The sequence below is a fragment of the Chlamydotis macqueenii genome, chromosome 2 (genome assembly GCF_036417535.1).
Source record: "Chlamydotis macqueenii isolate bChlMac1 chromosome 2, bChlMac1.mat, whole genome shotgun sequence".
Classification (NCBI taxonomy): Eukaryota; Metazoa; Chordata; class Aves; order Otidiformes; family Otididae; genus Chlamydotis; species Chlamydotis macqueenii.
The window spans coordinates 110625139-110648920 of record NC_141557.1 but is presented as its reverse complement, the minus strand read 5'-3'; the positions used below and the strand labels follow the sequence as shown (position 1 = coordinate 110648920).

Genomic DNA, 23782 nt, shown 5'->3' with positions numbered 1-23782 from the left:
ACCCCCCTGCAAGGAGCAGGGACATCCCTGACTAGATCAGGTTGCTCAGAGCCTCATCCAGCCTGGCCTTGAACGTTTCCAGAGATGGGGCCTCCACCACCTTTCTGGGCAACCTGTTCCAGTGTTCTATAACTCGCATCGTAAAAATTTTTTTCCTAATTTCTAATCTAAATCTACCCCCCTCTATTTTAAAACCAGCAGGAGTCCTTCCCAGTGGTCCTCCCAGATGGTTGCCTTTAAAAGAGATGAGCTTGGTGTGCTGGGCAAGAGGCCACAGACATCATGCAGGATCCTATGGATCTCTGGGGACAGGATCCTGGGAAAACCAACAGCAAACTGGGATTGTTTTCTTAAATGTCTTGTGCTGCTATGGTGTCCTCCCACCGACTGCTGCTGCTCCATCCACTGGGCTCTGCTGAACTCTTTATATATATAGATATATATAGTTTCAAACCTATATAACTTATCAATACTAAGTTTTAATAGCCAGCAAGATGTTAGTATCTAAGCGCCCATAACACAGAGCTCTTACCCAACAGACGTCCCTTATGGGCGGGAGAAGAGAAGTCCAGCCCGTCAACTGATCCCAGATGTTCTGATAGAGGTCTTCCCCAATATTCCCCTTCTCTTAAGCAGTTTTTATACTGTTTTTTACTTTTAGGTGGAGCTTGAGTGACTTTAGTCATACATAACTTCGTTAAGATTGGTGTAAGTTTTTCTCGCTTTGCTTTTAAAGGTATAGACTGGAAGAAATTCAGAGCGCATGCTCAGTGAGGGATGGTCACACCTTGGAGTCGGGTAGCTTTCGGGATGGAGATGTGGTTTAGTATTATATTGACATTATAATGAGCAAAGTTCAGCTACAGGGCACGATCTCACCATTGGTATTGAGACTGCAGTTGTGTTTCATCCTCCTCGATAGCAGCTGCGCAGTTATCTTTGCCGGTCTTGATAACAGGGATGAGCCGTGGTACCTCCCCACCACTCTGTTCCCTGTCTCAAGGATGCCGTACATTCCATTAGGCCAGAGTCGGCCTTGTCCGTGGCAATCACATTCTGTTCCCACAAGCAGCAACTGCGTCTTACCTCAAGACTGTTTTCATATTATAGCTTATGTTAAGATTGTAAGCTGAACTTTGGGAAACAGTAGTTTTCCACTCCCCTCGTTTCTGCTGTTTTTCTACAGACTCAAAGCACAACATCCCAGATGGGGACAGCGGATGGAAGAAGCTGCAAAGACTGTGCAGAAAAGATCTCTCTGTGCCCTGAGTCCAAGAGCCCAACCCCTGGCTGTTGGATTTTTGGATTTGATCAATACCTGCAAAATGCTATTGTCTCCTACGCAAGAGCATGTTAAAAGTCTTATTACTTTCATTATCAGGAGGAGGTATGTCACTGCACGAAGGAACAGCAGTTGCATCCCTCCCAAACACAGTTTCAAGGCAGGGCTTGCAACTGAGGCACAGAACTGGAGACAGAGGTGGTTCCCAGGATGCAGGGCAGGTGAGAGAAGCCCTCAAATGTACAGCAGCCACTGTTTTTTTTCTCTGGGTGTCACCACAAAAGAGAGTTTTAAGGAAAACGAAAAGCTCACATGAACCATTTCACAGATTTGAGGTACTGGTCTGAAAACCTGACAGCTATTACAAGTCCTTTTCAGGCTGTATTTTGTACAGGAGCCAGGAGAAAGGAGAACTTAGAGAAGGGCAGCAGGCAAGAATTTTCTTTTTTTTAACAGAGAAAAAGGACAAAATATAGAAAGGAAGAGAGCTAGCTAGCATTTTATCAGCTGTCATTCTGGAGGAAATCTCCAAGTGAACGTGGAGGCAGATCAACGAGGGAGGGAAGGAGCTGGACAATGAACCCGAGACAGCGAAGGCAGGAAGAGCCGAGGGAAGGATGTGCTTATACTGGAGCAGTAGAGCTCTAAGCTAAAAACATGACACACTAGGAGAAGGAGAGAATTAATTTATCCTGAAAAGTCAAACTGGTTGTGCACTTTCTGGCAGACGCATTCTGCAGTGTGTTAGTGTCTCTCCTCTCTGTGACCGAAATAAAACCTGGGCTATTGCTGGGCTGCCATGTACCTGTCCTGAGAAAGAATATTTTCAGAAGTGAACTGGCACAGGAGAAAACAGCAGCACTTCATGGAGAGACGGAAGTAGTCGCAGTATATTTATTCAATACATGAGTAAGTCTTTATGCTGCTGGCCAAAACACAATTCTTACTGCAAAGCACAATATCCCATCATGGATGAAAGATGCATTTATTCAACATGTTACATATGTAAAAGAAAAAAAAAACAGTTAAGCCACTGTACTTCAGTGTATTCCTATTCACAAGTTCAGAGAAATTCGATATAATGAAAAAAATGTTTAGACAATAAATGTTCTGGACCAGAAACCTAAGGATTCTTTTGTGTCTGGACATAAGAACAAATCTAACTACATTAAAATGAAATAATTAAAATCTCTTCCAGTAAATATGAACATTTGGAAAGTACAAATTAGCAGATAAAATGTTAACATTATTGCAATGATCTCCTCCTCCCCCTGAGATGTCATCTACATATCTAATGTTGGCATCAGAAATTCATTAAGGGCAGGGAACATTTTGTAGAGGTTAAACAGCGAAAGATGTCTTTGGTGACCATGCTAAATAATAATAAGCCAGACGGTTCCACTTTTGAGATACTTTAAAGTCAATTCTCAGTCTGTAACTATAAAAAGTTCCAATGCTTTCAAAGGGAAGTTTCTCAGACGCCTTTTAAAAAAATTGAAATGTGTTCTAGTAAGGTATCCAAACAGAAACAAGCTTTTTAGTGCTGCTTCTGGGGTCCCATGCCTTGTCTTTCTCTGTAGCATTTCTCAGAGCATCTCAAACTCCTTTTCAGTCTCAATCAGAAAGTTTCAATGGGGCTGCAGTCCTCCACTTCAGCTTTAGCACAGCCACAAAAATCAGAGTAGGAGGAAAACAAAATGTGCTAGTAAACACAAACGCAGCATTTCAATTAGAAAAAGAGGGATTTGAGGGAAGAATGGGAAACATGGGAAACCATCCAGCCACTTGTCCATCTGCACAGAGAGCCAGCAGCCTTGCCAGCCCTGCACCCCATGCAGCTGCCTGGGACAAGCAGGTGGCACAAGGGGGCGAGGCCAGCAGCGAGACAGGAGATGAACGGGGACAAGGCAACAGGTAGGGCCCTGCTAGAGTAAGGAGAGCACGGTGAGAGGCACTCGGACTCGCCAGGGCACGGGGGGGACAGCGAGTGCTGGATGCAGCAGTGAGGTGCCAAGCACAACGGCAAGTGGAGGTCAAGAGCAGTTAATCATTTAGAGAAGGAAGTGAGGGATGATCCAAAGGAGACACTCGTATGCGGTGGGGCAGGAAAAGGGCACCCAAGTGTTGCAACAAATACCACAGCAAGGCAAGGGGAGGCAAAAACCGCAGCAGGACTTCAACGGGAGAACACCCCACCCAGGAGCCGCAGGTGCACTTCAGGGGAGCGACTGCATTTGTCAATAAAAGGGTTCCCAAATTCTGTCTTATGACTCCTTTTTCTGGCAGTACAATAGGTCGTTCAAAGATTTTTCCTTCCTCTTTTTTGCATTAAGCAGTAGGAATTTATGAGAAGCCACATTTTTGCAAGAGGGGCTTGGGACATAATCCAACAAACAATTATAAATCCACTTAACAACATGCACGTGAGAGGCCTTTTGACATTAATGAGACTACTCACATACCTCGCCTGAAGCAGATATAGAGTGCGTGCACGGACACTGTCTAATTTGTGATGGCCTCTGCATCTTCTGCTTCACCTCCAGTCTGTGACCCTTCTGGATGCATACAGCAGGCTCCAAGCAAAAGGGTTTTCTCTCTCTCTTATTTTTTTTTTTTTTTTTTAATACTGGAAGCGTTGCAGCAAGTCATTTTAATAACATATGGAGTAGTACCACTATAACATCAGCAACACTAAATTTTGAACATAAAGCCATCAAATTCCTACTACAACGTATGTAAAAAGTTATAAATCAGGCTGATCTGATATGTAGTGCAGTCAGAGATTTTACAAGGAACATTTCCTTTGTAAAATAATAAAAATATTATTTTCTCTCAAGAATAAAATGGCAGATATTAGGACTTAATACAAGTCAGGAAGAAATTAAGTGACTCCCCCACACAAGAAGTCTTTTTTTTTTTAGATCATCATCAGATATTTCAGTTTCCCTACGCTTTTTCACCCTTCTTCCAGAAAATGTACCAGTGCATTTCAGAATAGATGTCAAAGTCCTCATTTCCAAAAATCCCAGAAGTGATTTTTTTTTTCCTATTCAAATATAAACAAAACATTCAAATACAGTAGGTAAAATAAGCCAGACCAGGAGGCAAGATACCACCACTCCTGTACAGTGCTGGTATGGAAGAGCTCCTGGCAGCTCTATAAATACACTTTGGTGACAATAACATCTCAAATATCTCACTTGGAGGCATCATAATTTATCAATACCGCATTTTTCCTGCTCTGATTGAGCTAGTTTGATGTGATGACAAAATTCATCTTTAAATATTCAAAACTCTGATTATTGCACTTTGAGAAGCTTTTTTTTTTTAAAAAAAATTTCCTAGTACTGATAACATTTACATTTTCCTTTAGAAGAAAAAGATTTGTCTGCATCGCTTCTGTTTGTAATTTGCTTTATTTTATCTCTTTCAATGTTGAGCACAGTAAGGAAGAAATATTTGCATGCTAATGCAAATCATAGTGTGAAAGCAATCAAATCAAAGTAAAATCATCCCTGGAATTAATGAAAGTTTTCCTCCCATCTTACATTATTAATTCAGCACTTTCTTTTCCCCACTATTGACCAGCTGCCAATTCTTCCCTTAACCAGAATTATCAAGAAAAACAAATCTTCAGGAATTCAACACTGTATTGTGCATTCTAAAGAAACATGAGTCAAATTTTTTTTTTTTTTATCTGTGAGAGCATGCATGCTTTAATTGCCAAATTAAGATCATATCCTACTTTTTTCTAGAACAAAACCCATTCAGGTAGGTGTTGTCCTTTTATAACTTCACAGCAAAGCAGAAATGTGTGTCAGGAAAGAAAAAACATTATAAATGCTATTCTTGCGTAGTCCAGTCTGAACTAGTTTTATATTGCTATTCACACAGCAATCAGATCACAAGTAACTCAGACTAACCTCATACCTACTTTTGGAAGGAGAACAGCTGCAAACATGCTTGGGCTTCAGGCACGAGTGACGCTTACTGCAAGGGCAGGGGCAGTCTGGCAAAGCAGGCTAATGAAACCCAAATTACGTGTAACCTGCAAAGTGCACAGTAGGCAGAGCAGCATTTTTTGGCCATTGCATTACAAAGTATTAAGTCAGAAGGCATCCTTCTTGGGTTTTGTAATAAAAATGAACCTCAAGGTATTTTAATGGTGGATATTTGGCTTTAATAATGCTATTTAAGATTAGGTATTAAGTTGTGTAACTTGTGTCTTCAGACTGGACAATTCCATTACTTTCTCCTTTAAAAGGTGGCCTTAATAACTAAGCTTTTAAATTGTTTTCCCCATAATAAATAAATGAAGCTAAAAGGCACTTGTCAGCACCGAAGAGCTGGATCCAGTCCCACAGTGGACATTAAGGATACAGATAAGATCAAGCCAACAAAACACTTAAAGCAAAGGTTTTCCCTACTAGCTGTTGCAACTTTTAAATTGAGACTCAGTAATATAATTTTAATGCCAGGTGAATGAGGTCAGATAAAGAAGAAATTACATCAGCAATAGCAGGCAAATTCTTACCAATTTAATGTCTACAAATTAGAGCAAGCTTTCCTTCAGAAACCGTTAATGTCTCTACAAGCATAGAAGAAACCAAAAGCAAATCACTTTACAATGTCAAACTTGTGAGAAGAGCTGAAATACAACGACGTTTGTTATTATTTCTTATGGGCACATTATGAAGGAAGGATGCTAGGAGATCCATCTCTTGCTTGAGTAAAAAGATAATTACATTACAAAAAGCATCAGTTTAGGCCATGAAAGCAACCCTCCCGAATCTGGACAGTAAAGTTGTCTTCCCGATTTCCCTTCCTCTAGTTTAAATGGATGTCCACTCAGCAGCAAGTTTCCAGTTCATAAATTTCTGATGTCACATGCTACCGTGGCACAGACCCAACAGGTCATGCGGCCACGCTCAAAGACGCCTAACTACTAAAAGACATCAGTCTTGGAGAAAGGAGTTCAAGTCAGGTTAACCAAAACCAATGCAAAACTTGGAGCGCTGGCTAGGTCTTGCTCCCAAACCAGCTGTCTCGTGTTTGTGGTGGGGGGGGTGGGAAGAGAAGAAAGTGCGAGAAAGGTGAACGTACATCCACTGCAACACGGATGCTGTGCCCACCACACGAAGGAACATTAACAAGCAGAAGCACACCATGCTATGGTCTGCCCTCCCCAGGCAAGAAATGGGTTCTAAATTAAGGATCTTGTCATCTTAACACCCTTGATCCAGTTAGTTGATGTATGAGTGTATTCTCTGTCTCTCAAAATACACCGCCTAGCCCTTCAATTAGCTGATGTCAACTGCCTACACTTATATTTACTTCCACAGTGCATTGTATATCTGCTACCTCTACCATAAAAGAAAACGCATAGATGGCTAATAAATTATTTTATACATTAATTGTACTTGGAGATACTAAGTCAAAATAGTTAAGTCTTCTTAATATTCTATCTGGCTTTTTTCTTTTTCCCCCCCATCCTTTATTTCTAGCGTTCTTCTTTCAGGTTAAATAGGCCAGGACTAATTACGACCTGCACTGCTTGAAACCATGAATCATTTCTGCCCTTTTCCACTCCTTGTCTCCATTTTAGCACTTTCCTTCTCTAACAGGACTACAGAAGTGACTGGAAAGCTCCAGACCGATTTTCATGTGCCAGAACCACCTTTCCAACCTTCTCAAGACTTTGCTTTCCTTTTTAATCACTGCCATAAACTCTGCAACAGCTCTCCCAAGTAGAGGAAAGCATCCCTCCTCTAGATTATCCTTAACTTTGGCATTTTGCAGTGCAGAGGGACTATTTGGAAGTTTGCTTCACCACTTTAGGCTCTTCTATGCTCAGCAGAAGGACTTGGTGGATGCAGCAGCAGCAGCACCTGCTGTTTAAGAGCTTCCTCTGGCGCAGTTCAGCATCATGACCAAGTCCAGCCTTTCTGAGGTTTCTCCCTCCTCCACTGAGCAAGCAATCTCAGACCCGACCAGGAGGCATTGGTGCAGTTCCATCATGGGGCCATGTTAGGGGACAGGGACGACTCTTTGGGGACCCTCCCTCCCCTGCCAGTGCCAAACCAAACCATCTCGCTTGGCCATCAGACACCACAACCACAATCATCAGTCGTGTCAGACATGGCAAGCACGCATTCAAAGCCCACCTCCTGCAGATACAACGTAAGAACGTGAGCGAGGCGGCCCATCCCAGTATCTCGTAGATGACCACAGAAACCCCCTGGAAGGTTTTTGCGGTCAATTTTAGCCCCAGCTAGAAGTATGGTGTGGGTTACCATGCAAAACGGTTTGTGCGTGGTGCAGTGCTTGAATTGACAACACTGTATTATTAGGCACTCCAAGAAGAAAAATACTGCCTTGTCTTTTTGGTCTGTAGTTTTACAAATAGGTTTTAAAAGCATAGCAGCAGTTGAGATTTGGATCAAATATAATTTGGTTTAAAGAGAGAAAAAGGCTTTTTACAGAATGCAAGGGCAATGGAGATATTTCCAACTTTTGTTTAGAAACTGCAGTGCAGCCACTGTTTCTAAATCAGTAATAAAATAAACTAAAAAGACCAACACAAGATACCTAGTGATCTACTGGATCACTGTAAGACCCAGGGGCCTCAAGTGACACAAATTTACATTTGCTTTCATTGCCACTCTAGGAGAAACGTAGAAAGTAAATAACATGAAAAAAATAAATATGAATTAATAATGTGTTATTTTAAATCTCAAAAAAAATGCAACAGATAAAGAAATAGGTTTTGCCTACAGAAGACAGTATATAGTGTCTAGCAGGCCCAACCCAGCACTACTGTCTCTGTGGGGCTGAGGGACCAAGTTTACACCTCCATGAGACTAGAAGAAGTTGCCAGCTACACCAGTGTCTCAAAAGGGAAAAAAAAAAGTTATGAGAGTTGTCAAGAAAGAGTGTGTACATACACACAGTGAAACACCCGCTACAACTGCTGGCTGCCTGCCTTAGCCACATCAAAGACGCACAGCCCAGCGCTGGGAGGCTCCTGGGCCGTGCCCAGAGCTCGGCAGGGCTGTCCTGTCCTCGGGGGGTTTTCACCACCTGCATCCCACTTCCACGGGTGTCCTCTTCAGCCACTGCTGCTGACCCTTTCCCCTTGGCACCCCACCACACCAGCTCCCTGTTTCCACAGGGCGGAGGTAACTATCTCATTGCTCCCTCCTGGCGCCAGATGGTTCCCATTAACTTTGTCCACGCGCAGCTCCCAAGTGTCAACTGGAAAGCCCAGACACCAAATATTTTATGGATGAAACAATAACAGGCTCTTTGCCAACGACATGGGACTGGATCCCAGCCCCTACTCTGTACCACTCTGGCGACGGGTGGAAAACAAGCCAAGAGCTGACTCGGGCATTGGGTCAGGGATCTCCTCCACCTTTGCAAGGGGCAGGCGGCTCTGCAGCTCTCCAGCCCTCAAGGTCAAGTCACACAACCCCAGCATGCCTCCAAGTTGCAGTGAAGGTCTGACACGTCCCCGTACAGGCAGTGCAGGCAGGCAGGGGTTGGTGGCTCAGGCACACAGCCACGCTCAGCTCGGGCACGGTGCCTGCCTGCCTCTTTCCTCATCGGTCTCAAAGTGTGGCTGCAAGGTGCCAGAGAGCTCAGGATAAAAGCTTGTTAAAGTAGCCTAAATCTTCCTTTAACCAGAGGAGAAAAAAAAAAAAAAAAAAACACGCAACCAGACAAAACTCCACTGTACTGATAATTAAATACAGTCCTCTGATAGCCCATGTTTTCCTCACTGCAGATTTGCTGCTGTGCCCTCCCAACTAAACATTTCTGAGTCCCCGCTTCTTCAGCTTAGAGTGTAAAAGATCAGTGGAGAAGGCAAATCTGTATTCAGTCTCAAGTATTTCAACTTTCTTAGGCCAATCCAGTTTCAACAAAAAAACAGAAGTTGCCTGTATGAATTAACACCACCTTGAACATAATTTTTTTTTTCTTTATGCTTCTTGTCTCTGTTTCACAGCATTATTTATCATCAGGGAACTGGAGACATGAGACAATAACTATCAAATATTTTTCTATTTTAGTTTAAATTAGGTAAAAAAACATTATAACCCTTTCAATAAAAAAAAAAGTGTCCTTTACCAGAGGATTAAATACTACAAAAACTGAAATATTAAGAAAACAGTAAAAATAAAGGACATAACCCTACGTGCTTCTTTAGAGAAGCATCACATACTGGAAAACTATTCTGCTAACTGGATATTAGTATCCAGTACACATTTCAAAATTCATTACTTCTTAAATGTGCTTCACAATTAGCTTGCTAATTCTGATTTTATAGACTAACATGCTGGTTTCTAACATGCCGGTTTCTAACATGCCATATCAAATATGTATTTAGGAACCAATCCCAAAATATTCCAGGATCACATTATTGCCATGCTGGTTTAACTTTTTTTTGCATGTCATTTCATAAAGGATTGTTTTAGCTTCAAGTGCATGTGCAAGACAGACGCAGTGTTTCAGACTGAGTGTATCAAGAAACGTCTCATCCTAGGTAACCATCAACGAAAGCGATGCCTATTGCAATTCTTCCTCTGTGTCCTTTACCCAACCTGCAAGGGCATTCCAGAGAAGGAACTGGAGTCTAATCTCTAAATTAAACACTAGATGGAGCCCACTTCCCAAGACTGAAAAATGAAAGCTCTCCTTGCAGCAAATTCTTCCCAGCCTATTGTAAGATCTGTTCATGCATAAACATGACAGAACTCAAACAGCTGCAGTGACTGTCATTACTGCAAAGCCATATACTGCCCAGCAATTATATCTCTGCATAAATGGATAGGCTTTAATATTGGGCAACAGCAAAAGAATTTACATTCCTCCACAGATAGATTAGCTTGGTGTAAAAGACCCGCAATACTTGGAAAAACTAGGCACATATGGATTATTGAAGTACCATATGACAAACATAATGCTGGGTTGAGAGGACTGTGACTAAGTCTGGTATCTCCTTATTTTGACAATAAGCCCTACTGATTACGACTATACCCGAATTTTGCACACATAAATTTATATTAAATAGGAAGAATCCCATTTTCAGTTGGTTTGCCTGAATTCTAACAGGAAAGCTCATTTGTGATGTTTGATAAAATGCCATCTCTCTCAAATGAAACATACCACGCATTTAACTAGAGATAAGTGAGCTTTGGTGTTAAAAATAGGATGCAACAACACTAAACCTCAGTACAGCTATTCTGGTGAGAAAGGGAAAAAAAAAAGCCAAGTTGCCAAGATCCAACTGGAGCAGCCTCACAGTTACTGGATAAATCCATTTATCTCAGGCTCCACCACAAACTGCTACTTCTGCAGTATTTTGGTCAATCTCTGGCCTGGCTTCAGAATGCAAAGTGCAGGCAGAAATCACAGGCAGACAACCCTTGGCCTTCCCTCAGCTTGCCGAAGGGCACGCTGGCAGGAACAGCTGAAAGCCACGCAGACAATAAAGCTGCACAAAGCCTGGGATGCGATTTCCAGCAACGCAATTCTGCTGACAGCCAAGCTATCGCTGATTGCTTCAACCTTTGCTCAGTCTGGGCCACTGCCTTCACCTAACTCTTCTCCTAACAAATCTATGGTAATAGCTTCATCAAGATTAAGATAAGCACAAAGGCAGTTAGCTTTACCACAAAAAAAACCCTACCTTTTTCTCCCAAGCAGCACTCCGTCCTGCTCAAACAACATTAACCACAGTAACCCAGCTTGCCTTAGGACATTTTCTGAATCATCTGGGAGGAGAAATGAAGCCAAGTTCTTACTAATCACCAATTTGGATCCTAACAGCAATATCCAGAAGGAAAAATACAGTGTCTATGAAGAAAGATGCAAGTTTTCCCTAAAGGACCCTACTCACTCTTTATTTCTGTGAAAGACCTACATAGCACATTTTCTTGGTCCCGCATCCCTGTAGAAGAAAGCTGATCTTCAGAGTCTTGCGGATTGCTGCTGTGATGTTTTGAAACGAAGCAAAGGTCTACAGACAGGAGATCTGCTGCTAGGAGATGGTGACTTGTACTCACCATCACGCTGACGAGCAGCCACTCAACTCCACCGAAGAGTGTACACAGGACAATGCTCGTACCCACCCAGGCTGTTTGTGAGATCTGGGGCTTGCGAGCAAACACGCTGCGGCCATAAAAGCAACAGGTTTTCCGGCTGTTGCAAGCACACAGTTAGCTCAAATGTTAATATTTCTGTTTATGAACATCCTGGTTTAGTCCTATTGCATCACTTATGTTTTACAATATACCTGAACGGAACACGTGTTTGCTTTCAGATGGGCAGATTGATTTGTGTCTTGGTTTTGTCTATTTTTTTTTTTTTAAACAGTGGGTATAGCAAGCATCTAACAGTTCTTTTGAAAGCAAATCTGAAAATAATTAGCATTTGTTTGGCACTTGACCTAAAACGATCTGGGAGAACATGCCCATTTACTTCCACAAGCTTTTGGTTCAATAAAACAGGGACTTTATTAGCAGGAAGAGTATCTCACTGACCACACAAATTAAGTGTCAGCAAAAGGAGGAGACAATCGAAGTACCAGCCACAGTTGCAGGTTTGACTAAACAGTAATGTTTAACTACTTCCTTATCACAATCTTCCTGTACAACTATAATTTAGGAACCTTTGCCACTGTAATTTTCTCTGCTTCATTTTCCTTACAGCTATGCTTTTATGTGTCAGACTAAACACTTGTTCATCAGCACTATTATCCATGCAACAACTGAAAACGATCAGCTATGGGGAGAAAAAAAAAAAAGAACAGAAAAGAAGAAATACAAAGGCTTCACATATGTATTAAAAAAATAAAATAAAAGGCAAATTACCCAGTGTAGTATTCGAGGCTGGAAGAGAAGCAGGCATAAGGTCACGACAGTTACACCAACGTAACTCTGAAGATCATCACTGTGCAGGCACATGGAGTGGTACAGTTACAGTCAAGGTAAAGTTAAGGTTAAAATCTAAAGCTTTTAGTTTCCCACAGCAATAATCCTGATGGCTTTCAGCCTCTAAATACAGAGGGGACAAGATACTGTGGCCTCTCTGGGACCTCACCCACTGACCACATATCCCATCACAGCTGGGGCACAGGCAAGAATGACAGTTCACTTGCTATGTGTCTGGAAGCAGAGGGGACAGTGATTTTTAAGAAGTGCAAAAATAAGTAAGTAAGTGAAAGCCTTGGAAATACCACTTGGAGTTACTGATTCTTGCTTTCCATATTCACCTGTATTGCCTCCAAACAAAAAGAAGGAAAGTCGACCTGTAAATTAAACTAACTCCCTTCCCAGGGGGGATGAAAATCAAGCCAACAAAACCAAAAATACAACAGGAAACCTTAGATTGGGTTAAACACTTCCATTCATTCACTCGTGCACTCATGAGCCATACCCTACTAATAGCGTATTTTGTACATTTTATGTTTGTTTTCAAGTGTTTGCCAGACTAACTGCAATGTTGCAGGCCATCTTTCTGAAAACACAAAGGATTACTTGCAAGGTTGCCTAAACCATCAGCAGTCCTTTGCTCCTCCAAAGCCGCTGTGGTCACCTCTGACCCATTCACACTTCTCTTTACTGGCTCACCTATTTTGTCCCGCAAGGTTGCCTTGGTATTTTGGCCACTTCTCTCCTCCCCTCGCTCTACAGGAGCTGTTTGGCATCTCATCACCCGCTGTGAGCACCTACCTCGTGTTGGGGAGCTGACTCCTGTTCATTCCAATCAACCATAGGTTTTAATCTGCCTGCTATTCACATCTCCCACATAATTTTTGAAGGACTGGGAATAGCCACAGCCCAGTATTTAAGAAAACCCAACTAAACAAAAAATGCCCCAACAACCAGAAGCCTTCTACGTGAAGAATCTAGTTCTCCTCAAGTCTGCTTCCAAGAGGCACGCGATATAAACAGAAGTCAACTGGGTACTTCCAAAATTTTGGAAACTAACGACACAGCTACTGTTGATGTAAAACAAATGGCATACAGTTTCTCCAGAAGCAGCAATTAAAAACCAAAAGCAACAAACGTTCAGAGCTGGCACAAGACAGTACTTCAGAACGGGCCTACCCAGATGCTGCATTCCTCCTCCTCCTCCTGCTGTCACAACAGCCACCACCAGCCTTGCCGTTAACACAACACACAAGTGTTTTCTAGTGGATCACAGGACAATTCAGGTCAGAAAGGACCTCAGGAGTTCTCTGGTCCAGGCTCCTACTGCAAGCAGGTCCAGCTGCAAGATCCAACTTGTTTGCTCAGGACTATCCCGTTGGGTCTTAAAAACTCCCAAGGATGGAGACAGCACAGCCTCCCTGGGCAACCTGTGCCCCTGGCCGGTCAGCTGTCCTTGGGGTGAAAAACCTTCTCCCTATAACAAGTTTGAACCTCTCTCGTTTCAACTGGTGCCCACTGTTTCTTGGCCTTCCACCACACACCACGGGGAAGAGCCTGGGGTGACATCAGTCCTACTCTTTCACTGAAAGAAAAGGAAATAATTCCTTATACTTTTAGCTCTGGTATTTATCTGTTTATGCAAAGTACGCTCTGCTCTTTGATTCAGATTACTGTTTCAGATTTTAACTTTGCTAACTGCATTTGCCAAAAATTCAAATATAACCAAATCAGAACGAAAGTGAAAAATAAATCTAAGAATAAAACTTGGGTGGAAATGCTGGTCCATGTGATCACATTGAGCTTCTTTTGATGTGCTGTGGTGATGGGCAGCACTTCAGCGCTCATATTACTGTTACTGCATTTGCAGATACCGAAGCGGCATCTCTTTATACAGGTGCAACGCAAGAGCCAGTTATTCACATACATTACAAGATAGGCTAAAAAAGTAAGATACGTGCTGAAGCAAAGCCATGAGGAATGCACTCTGCTAATTTTCAGACTCAAAGAGTTTTGGGTAGTGTGTACATAAGAATAAATATGCATTACCTCTGTTCCTGGGCACAGGAGCTATTACTCTCTTGGGCTGATCAAGGCTTCTTAGCACATCAAAGCAGGGCAATCTGCAGCAGCAGTCCACTTACAGACCTTACTGCTACTCAGTTACCAAATTACCACGTACCAGTCACGCAGAAGACTTCTTAACTGCACTCCTAAGTCACGCTGCTGACGAATAAAAGATCTATAACCGGAACTAAGAGAGGAGAAAAAAGCAGCAGTGCAACATATGTTCATCCTGCCTGAAAGGTCACACAAAACGTGATTAGTGCCATTATCCTCCAGGACTCTGAATATTGCCTTGAGGAAAGGGCTTTCCAGCAGAAGCTATAGATCAATAAAAAGGATTAAGGAGCAACACTCTGGAAATACTCAAAAGTAAAATACCAGGTTTTAGCTCAGATTTCTCCAGAGCTATACCTGAGAAGAAACTCTTAAGTTTATGACCCATCTTTCAGTCTCAGGCTCTTTGCAGCAGACGCAGGTGCTGCAGACCATGCAACTGCAAAGGAAGGAGGAGAGGGAGAGAGGTGATGCCAACCCCCCCGAAAGGGTGTGCACCAGCTAAACCTGGCTGTAATCTGTCGGAGAGCAGCCAGTGCCCGGCCTCACGATCACTCCCACGCCTCACCTGGGATGGGGCCACCACCACCCCGGAGACACTCGCATCTCCCTGGGACAAGATGGACAGCCAGCACGGTACCAGTATTTGCCTTCTCCCTCAAAACTTAAGGCTGTGCATAAGTGAGGTTGTCACCACACAGGTGAGAGGTGAAGCAAGCTGGTTTCCTTAGTTGAGCCTATTAGAGTAGTGAGTCACTCCTCCTAGGTCTAAATAACTCAGAGATAAACCCCAAGGCTGCTAAGCTGCCAACCACCTCCAGTCAGAGCTCAGAGGCAGGTTTACTCCTACAAAGCACCCTGGGTGAACACTGCCACCTCCAACCATGCCTCTGGGGCAAGTCTCTAGGCCAATGTGCTTGCAGAAGCATCTTCCTCACAGCTGTATAGTCACCTTTAACTAAAAGTCCAAAATGCCCAAGTCTTATCCTTAGGGAGCAAGAGCAGGTACCTCCAGATTCGTATTCTGCAGGTCAGCAATCTGCACGTGAGCAAAGAGTAAGACCTTGAGAGAGCTTTGCCTCTTTTTAAATAAAAAAGCCCTCACCAGATCTCACCAGAGACTACTCAAGTTGGAAATCCTTTTCACAGAAAGCTCTGGTATGATATTTAATGCAAAACACACGATCAACGCATCATCTCACAGGCAACACCAGTACCAGGCACAGTAAGGAGAACCGCACAGACTTTTCTGAAAAGCCATCCAATGAATTAATCATCTTCTGTCTGAACTATTTGCAGAAACAACTGAATAAGCCAGAAAAAAAAAAAAATTAAAATGTTCTAAGCCATTGCTTCACAGTATGTCTTACAGAAAAGTCATTTAAAAATTATTACAAAAGCAATAACACTCAATCTCATAAAATGACACTATTTGAAATTAATCCACTGCATGTTAATTCCTTCACCTTTGCCAAAAATAAAAGGAAAAAAAAAAAAAAAAGCACTCCATAAAAAAAATTAGAAATTCATTAAGCTTTGCCTGTTGCTTCTACAAAACCAATATCCCAAAAGCAGACTTAGCTTTCATCAAGCCCAACTTCCAATAAACAACACTCCTCCTCCTTCTCCCAAGAAAGCAGAAGAAAGTGGAACTCATTTTGCAGACTCACCGAGGTTGTCCGTATCCCAGGAGGCAGCCGTTTGTCCAGTTCGTGAAGTCCGCAGTTGCAGTGGGGTCACAGCAATCAGTACGAAAATGAAGGGAAAAAAGAAGAAGAAAAAAAAACATTTATTGAGATTCAATGTACAACACAACACTATGGTTTTCTGTAAAGTTTGCATTACAGAATAGTTTCAGAAAACGCATCAGACGGACTGAACACTTACCCACAGCTCAACTTACTCTAAAAAGAAAGATAATAAACACAACAGCAATGTCATATTGATAAAATAATAATAATTATAGTTTCATAGTGATCTGTCAAGGCTGGTGTCAAAAGGCAGATTTTGTGAGGGAGGAAAAATAAAAAAAAAATAATAATCAAATATTTTACTGTACTTCCTCCCCATCAGGCAGTAACAAGTGGGCAACATCACATACAGAAAAGGTATATTATTTTGTTGTACTGCTGACATTTCTAAATCCTTGATGAGGAGACATAACATTTGGCAAGGAAAAAAAAAGTCAAAGCTGCCACAGCAACTGATTGTTTTCAGAATCCTTGGTCAAGGACGAGGGTCTGATAATTTATTCTTTACAATTAAGATGGCTTGCAGCCTACCCCACAGCTAAATACCTACATACGGTTACACATCTGCAAACTGTCAAGAACACCCAAGCTGAAATAACAAGTTTTCAGGATTTGGACCTCAAACAGTGTCTGGGTGACCAAACCCAGTAAGTGCCACTTCTCTCCTACTAATAAAAAGCCAAAGAATTAATTTTACAGATTTCCCAGGCTCAATGTTCATTTCTTTTGGCAACTGCTACAAAACATTCAAACAATTTAGCATTTTCTTTTTCCTTCTTTTGTTTGGTTGGGATTTTATATTATTATTCCTTTGGAGAGGGAATGCTTCAGAGACATCTGTACAAAACGCCAACTGCCGTGGGTTAACCTAAACAAATTGCATGTGGGTACCTAACAGCAGTGAAAGGCGTGCTCTTCTTTTGCTTGGAGAAACCAACTGTGTTTGCAAGTTAAGGAAGAACAAAAGGTCCTGAGTGCAGGGACACCAGAGGAGGAGAGCACTGAAGCCTGCAGGGGAGAGGAGGAGGTGGCAGTGAAGGAAACGCTGACATCTTCTCCCAGCAGCTTTATCTTCATCAGCTTGACCACTGCACAAACACTGCCAAGGCTGATGAGATGCCAAGACGCCAAAGGTCACTGCGTAGTCTCTCGCAACAGATTGGGAAATCCTCCCATTTCATATGTTTCGACCATCGCAATTCTTCCAACCTACTGTTCTCAGGAATACACATTTCCTGACAACTCAGAGATCTTCTGCTGGGTCCCAGGGAAGGGGCCTGGGGAGCAGGCCACCCATGGTTTCTTTTTGATCCCTATGGAACCATGCCATACAAAGGCAAATTTATCTGCTGGTGTCAAAAAGGAAAACATAACTGGCACAGCCAACTAATTTGCAGCCTCCCTATGGATAACGGTTGATGAGTTACCTCCTCGGCCCATTAATAAGACAGCACGAAAGACTGCAGAAGAAGGATGATGATTGCTCATGCATGCTCCCCTCTGCTAGCGAGGAACTTTTTCTTCTTCGCTGTTTTGGTAGGGGTGCTTTTACAGAAGGAGCCTTTCCAACGCCCTTGTGTGAAGGCTATTGGAGAGGAAAGGGAAAAGAGATGGTAAAGGATGTGCCTTCATTTCTGATTTCTCTTGTCAGTTTTGCAAACCAATTCCTTCTCCAGAATGCACCATTACTGCCAGCATGGCTGCAGCTACAGATTGCCCTCAAGACATAACCTGCCTTTTCCTTCTGCAAGGAATGCTGAGATTACTGGGAGGACATTTTTATTGGAGCAGACATGACTCCACGGTACTCCCAGGGACTGCAATGGCCATTGAGCAAACTGACTAAACACAGAAGTTCAAACAAAGGAAAGTGAGATTTTTGATGGTGGCATGGAACAAGACAAACATTAATGAACTTATTGGGAGATGAGAGGTCAAGAGGTAGCAGGAAAGCAGATGTTGAGTAGGTGGGAACGGCAGGAAATGTGGTGTGCAGAAAAAAAACCCAGAAGGGTATGGATGACTCTAAAAAGGCAGAATTTGAGCAGAAGAGCTGCCAAACTAGTTTACTTGGGATGAGGAGGGGGTGGGAAAGAGGGATAGGAGGGCAGCATCCCCATTGACAATACCGCATACACACTTCTGAGAACAAAAGGTGGTCATTGACGTTTGACATGTTATAGTGGGCAGCTTTCCCTTAGCAGCTCAGAAGGTTTGGGGGGGGTGTGGGGTGGGGGGGAAGTCACAATATGCCATGAAGGGATGGATGAATGGATGGGATGTAAATTGCCTTGAACACTGCAGCAACGGCTACTGCCTACACTACATGCCAGTTGCTTAGGTCAGGGTGAGAAGAGATACATTAAAGCAAGACCACAGAGACATTTTGCATCCCCCCTGCTCCTCTTCACATGCTATTTTTGCATGACACCGGTTATGAAACTGAAAACGTTGGTTCAGCTTCAGGCAGCAATTTTAGGGTCAATTGCTTTTTCACCAGACACCGAAATAAAAATTTTTCAAGCATCACATTAACTGTGAACGTGTTAGGGGACAGTGAACTGTAGTTATGCATTATTACTGTGGGTCCACCTCCTCAAAAGCCTGTCTTGTAATCCCTCTTGATACGCCAGGTGCTTTTTTTTGTGCTAGAAACACACTTTAAGATGAACTGTGCAATTACGCTACTTGCTTCGTGCTCCATCAACTCATTCCTGACTGTTACGCACTCTCCCGCATAAAGCTCTCAAGTGGACGAATACACTTTCAAAACCAGGGGAAGCATGCTATCCATTTCTCACAGAAGAACGTCAATATAGATTTTCCAGCTGAAAGCTTTTGGAAGTTTCCTCAAAACTTTTATGGTTCAGCTTGGATCCAATTCCTAATCCACAAGCAGGCTAGAAGACTTATCTAGTACCAGCACACCACAAAATAAATAAACAATAAAGCTTTAATGAGGTCAGCTGTTCAACAAAATCCCCAAAACTAGGGCTATGCATCTTTCCCTGTCAGTACAATATAGAAAAACTACAAGCCATGATGCTGCAACTGATTTCACTCTGGATGCAGCTGAACCAAAGTGGTATTTAAACAGCATTCCAGCCAACACTCCCAGCAGGCTGGGAGAGATGGAAACTAATGGAAATTGGAAAGCTAGTGCTGGGGATGGTGTCAAGATTCAGATTTATGATTTCACCTGCCAGTAGAACTTCCAGGAGAGAACAGAACTTTTATATTTTACTTTTCTATGCAAACGTTATTAAAGTGTGCATATGAAAAAGTGTTCCTTGAAATGGAAAAGACCGGCCCACAATATCCTGCAAATTCTATACATCTTCAGCTAATCTAAATGAGAAGTGCTATTTTCTGTCAACATGGGATGCTCATAAAGCTTTATGGAAATAAGGTAGTTGACATGAGAAATGATGAAATCAGCAGTGCTATGGAGATTTAACATTTAAGAGATACATAATGTAAAGATTAGTTTGGTTTGTTCCATCTCCCTTTCAGGTCTACAGCCCTACCTCCACAGCTTCCTATCTGACCGTTGAGACAAGTGTGAAAGCTTACCACATCACGAGCAATAAGCCATTCAACTGAAAATCCCCAGCTGCTTTCAGTAAAGCGAAGGCAGCATCAAACATCAGCAGTATCAAAATCTCCCCCCCTCTACCCTTGCAATATAAACCCCAGCGCTACTGGAGTTTCACAAAACACAAGCTGTGATTAAGTCTTAGCAAGGTTTTGTAGGTTCATCCAAGAACATGCCTATGAAAAAGCCATATACCCATATATAAACAAACATATTTGTGGCGTATGTGCATATACACACATGTATATATAAAAATGATCTATAATTTATGTAAAGTGTGCTCATCACCCAGCAGGTGGCACTCGTACCCCAAACTCCTGAACTTGGGGCACGGTGGGAGGCTGTGAGCAGGCAGGGCTCGACCAGAGGCACCATCTTCCTGACAGGCAGAACCACCATGGACATAAAACTGTCCTCCATCACCCTTCCACAGGACCTGAAGCATCCAGTCCAGCATCCGGGCCAAAACGCCACGAAGCTTACTGGCTGAGCACCACCTTCATTAATTCCCTTGACAGCTGCAAGATCTTCACCAATTCTCAAGGGCTCTTGCAGCCTTTCCAGAGGAGCAGCATTTTGGGGACAGAAAGGGTTCTGCAATATTTTTAACATAGAAGCATCACATTATGATGTCAAGAACAATACAATTAAATGTGAAGCTTCCTTCAGGCTTCATCACTTCTTTTCTCCATTTAACACACCCAACTATCTTTCAAGTAGTCCCACTAATAATTTGGGCTTTTGAAGATCTCATGAATGAGCAAATCACAAGTGGCAGAGGAAATGTTGTTTTCCTTTGATTAAAACGGAAGACTTGTTTTCACCCATGACTTAAGTGTCACTATCGCACGTACATTCTTAATATACCTCTTCTTCAGCTGAGTGGTGCTTCAACTTCAGCTGAGTGGGTTTGTTTTTAAAAAAATATTTTCCTTTCAAATTCAATATTCCACCCATCTCCCTCCCCTCTCAAAAAAAAAAAAAAACCAAAAAAAAAACCACCCCCAGTTTAGAAGCATCAATCTGAAAACATCAGCTCTGCATGGAGCAGTGCTGAGTGCTGTTCCCTGTACAAGCGTGCCTCGTGTCAGATTGAAAGATGCCTTTCCAAGGTCATTTCATGTTCCAGTGCGTTCGTTATGAAGTTGTGGAACAGCAGATAAGGTTGCATGAGATAGTAAAGCGCCTTCCTAAGCTAGTTCTGGGCAGTAATGTGCAACCAATATTTGAGCAAGGGACTTCTGTAACATTTATCTCTGAAAGAAACTTCATATGCTGAAATAAATGCCGCTGCAGGAAGGACAGGAGTAGTACTGAGATCCTGATAATCTGTTTTCCTGCTAGCTCCCAACTGAAAAAAAAAAAAACAAAAACAAAAAAAATCACAAAAAAAAAACAACCCCACAACCAAAAAACTAAAGAAAAGGCCATCTTCTTGACAAATTTACATTAACTGCATGTGTTTACAGCATCTGGCAAAGGCTGAGGCGGTTCTAGGAACATTAGGGGGTACCTCTCCCGGAAGTTTAGTTACAATACCCAACCCTTTGTAACACTGAGAATTTGATGGTAAAAACCATTCAATCCAGAATCAACAGTGATGCCTCCAAGTTACGAGAACAAGGATACCAGCGCAGCTGCCTATTAGGTACCAGGACTAACAATTTCCAAGGTTTAAAAGGAAAAAAAAAATAAATATAATCCACAACCAACGCCTATCTAAGAATGTTTCTTTGAAAGCCTTGTAGTTACAGCATGAGGAATGATGATCCAGTATTTTTAGACTGGTGCTAATATAGCTCAAAAATGGAGGAAATCATACAACTGTATCCTCTTAGCGAGCTTTTAATACCACCGGAGCCTATCCCAAACTCTGACAGAAGGTAAGCATCTGGCAGCACACCAAATTGTGTGTCACCATTTCAGCCATCATATTAGGGACTAAATCCTTCCCTGCAAAGAACGGGGGGAACAAGCATACAAACTCCAGAGAGACAGAGAGAGAGGAAAAAAAAAATTTTTTTTTTTTCAATAATCCTCACAAATGGTTATAGCTACATCTTAATGAGGTTTAAAGCCTGAGGAGGGATCACCAATTTGAGATCCAAAAATGCTAGCACTTATCATCCAAACAGCCCTAGGAGAGGGGTGGTGGGGGTGTTTTTTCACGTCCCAAACGAGCATTTTGGGGGTCCAACAGCCTGTCAGGAAAAATCAGAAAAATGGCCACCCAGCGCTGAACTGTGCACAAAATGCAGAGTTTCGGTGCTTCCAGCTCTGCATTGCACCCTGCACTCCCCGCCCCAGTCCGCTCCCCCGCCGCCACACACCTTCCCCAAACAGACCCGCTCTCCCCCTTCCCCGCGCCTCTTCCCGCTGCCAGGGACCGCGGGGCTGTGCATCCCTCAGCGCTACCGGTATCCCGGGGCTCTGTCACCACGACTTTTAATTTTCCTGCTCGTATCACTTTTCTAACGAACTGCTGTCACTACAGAGATGTAAATGTCGCCGGCTGAGTAGTTTCGGGTTTTTTTCTTTTTTTTTTTTTTTTTTTAAACATTCGAAAAGGTAGACAAAGTGGAGGTGGGGTGGGGGGAGAACACCTCATAAAAATCCACTGTTCAACATTTTTAACGCTACAGACGCACTGACCCCGCTGCCCGCCCGCGAAACCTTGCGGCTTCATCAGAGCTGCGCCCCCCCCCCAAGCCCGCACTAAACCACTCCAAAAACGGGCTTCAGCCCCGCAACAGCACTGGCTGCCCTCACCAGCAGGTGCTCCCCCCGCACCCCCACTACCCTGGAGCGGATCTTCCGCGCTCCGCGCAGGGGAGAGAGGCGGGAAGGGCGGCTTAAGGGACGGGCGCCCGCCAAGAGCCTGCGGCACTGCCCGCACCGTACCGCACCGCGGGCGGCAAGCCTTGCCCGAGGGCATCCCGAAACGACCGGGTGGGGTCGGGGTGCGGGTGGGGGCGGGGACGACAGAGACGGACCCCCGCTCGCCCTCACCGCGCAGGGGCGCGGAGCGGTGCGGAGCCCCGCCGGGGGCAGCGCGGGCTCCTCGGCCCTCCCCGTTGACCTCAAGCCAAGGACAGCTCGGCCGTCCCGTCCCGCTCCACACGGAGGGCCGAGCCGAGCCGAGCCGAGCCGCGCTGCGCTGCACCGCACCGCACCGAGCCGGGCGGTGGGAAAGGGGTCCCGGGGAAGGAAGGGGAACGACGGCTCCTCACCTGAGCCCGCCCCGGGAGGTGTTTTCTGCCTTCTCCCGCTCTCCACGGGGAAGCGCCGACGCGGACAGCCACGGCCCGCCGAAGTTACGCGCAACCGTGCTCCCACCTGCAGCGCCCGCCCGGGCTCCAGCAACCAGCTCCGCTCCCCTCCGCTCCGCGCGCCCCGCCCCTCCCCCCTCCCCCGCCGGCTCCCGATTGGCGCAGCCGCCGCTCCCGCCCCGCCCCCTCCCCGCCTCCGCCCCGCCCCGAGTGCCCGCCGGCGCGACGATGGGCGAGGGGTCCCGGGAGCTGGGAGCAGCTGAGGGGCGGTTCCAGGTAGTGGGAATCTCCCCGTGGGTTTGGGAGCGACCACTCTGAGCCTCTGAAGCAGTGGGGCCGCACCTGTGGGAACGAAACTGTCGCAGGGTGGGAAAGCCTCTCCGGCAGGTTTGGAGGTGATGGGGGTACCCACGCCCGAGTGAGGGGTTTCCTGGAGAAAAGGACGCGGAGGAAGAAGCGCTCAGGGCTGACTCGTCTTGGGCCGAGCGGTTGATGTGAAGGATGTTGGCAGGCCAGCCGCTTTGGGTGTCACGTCAAAGTCATTAGCGCCAAGATTACACCTGACCCTGCCGAGGCCGAAGTCACGACGAGGCTGACTTATCCCGCCGTGGGAGGCAGCCAGAATCCCGTTGCATTTAGAAAGCCTACCGGCAATGCTGCGGCAACGCTTAACTCCCGGCAAATCCCTCAGCCCAGTGGCGGGGAAGGTCGTGGCCCCGCTGGTGGCTCAAGCGGCGGGAACGGGATGGCTCCCTCCCAAAGGCTGAGGAGCAAGGCTGCGGATCGGAAGGGCCGCAGCGTCCCTTGGCGCTTGGCCAGTGGTGCCTGCT

The 23782-nt window shown here is 44.3% G+C and overlaps 1 protein-coding gene across 1 annotated transcript in view; it reads right to left on the bottom strand.

The window, feature by feature from the left end:
* EPB41L3 (erythrocyte membrane protein band 4.1 like 3) overlaps nucleotides 1-23037 on the bottom strand; it is a 146133-nt gene extending 123096 nt beyond the window's left edge. Inside the window, exon 1 of the mRNA XM_086740656.1 lies at nucleotides 22914-23037. The gene's annotated coding sequence lies outside the window, so the exon portion shown is untranslated. The remainder of the gene's footprint in view (nucleotides 1-22913) is intronic.
* Between the last annotated feature and the right edge of the window lie 745 nt (nucleotides 23038-23782).